Source organism: Coenobita brevimanus, chromosome 77 (genome assembly GCF_032717465.1).
Source record: "Coenobita brevimanus isolate Jiangsu-jjx chromosome 77, ASM3271746v2, whole genome shotgun sequence".
Taxonomy (NCBI): domain Eukaryota; kingdom Metazoa; phylum Arthropoda; class Malacostraca; order Decapoda; family Coenobitidae; genus Coenobita; species Coenobita brevimanus.
This window is the reverse complement of record NC_137030.1, coordinates 4,778,029-4,779,248: the sequence shown is the minus strand read 5'-3', so window position 1 is coordinate 4,779,248 and position 1,220 is coordinate 4,778,029.

Here is a 1,220-nt window from a genome sequence, read left to right as displayed (position 1 = left end):
TGCCAGATGCCTCAATCCCGTTTGGAGTGGTCACAAACAAATTGCCTCCATGTCGCCCTGTCCCCCACCATTTCACTGCCCTGCTCCCAACTCACACCCCCCTCTCTCATATACCTCTCCACCCCATCCCTCCATCTCATCCTCGGCCTCCTCCTCCCTCTTCCCCCCTCCACCTCACTCACATACACTCTCTTCGTCAGTCTCTCACCCTCCATCCTCTCCACATGGCCAAACCACCTCAGTGTGTTCCTCATAACACTTCCTATCACATCCACACCACAACGCTCCTTTATATCCTCATTCGTCAGCCTGTCTCTCCATGTGACTCCACAGGCTCCTCTTAAATAACTCATTTCCACTGCTCTCACTCTTGACTTGTGTCCTTCCAACAACGTGCCTCATTTTTTCTAAGTGAGGTTGTTTATTACACTTTACTGCCATCTTCTGCATCATTAATTTTTTCCAGTATTGACGTACTCTGCATATATAACATTCAGAGGGATAATAACCATCCATACCTAAAAATAAATAGCTGAGGAAGAAGTGTTAGGGAGCCTTCTTAACTGACGAGAATGCAAGCCAGAGAAACAGTGTACCTGATCATTATATGCCAAAGGAAAAGCATTAAAAATAGTTTCAGTGCCATACATACTTAATCAGCATCTGTCACTACTTAAGTCACAGGAGAAGCATCAGATAAGTTTCAATACCATACTAAACTTGAAGGGTGATGAATGAAGCATGTGAGTGTGAATGTTAATGCATTTGAGGCGGAGTTAGGATTCCAGGGGCTTGAATGGTGAGCGAATGACAATGTGGCTTATTCAGTTTGGCGGAGTTTTGGTTAGTTTTTTTCCCTTTATCAGGTTTTTTTCCTTGCTCTTTGGACCCTATTTCATGTCATATATAGGTAGGAAAAGAAGTCTAGCTGATGATGATGATAAAGTTGATGATGATGATGATGATTCTGATGATAGCCAAACACAACCTATGTACACCTGATATACTCAAGCACCACATGGGAAGCCTAGACCAAGAGTGAAGTGCCTCATTATCTTATCAGTCACAGACAATGGGCCTGACACACAGCTATTAGGGAAAGGGAACACTATGCTTGGTTGTCTCAGTGTGTGTTTGGCCTACCGTCAGTTGTGTGTGTGTGTTTGAGTGCATTGGTGTTTGCTGTGTGTGTGTTTGGGATTTGCTAAGCCAAAGGAAAC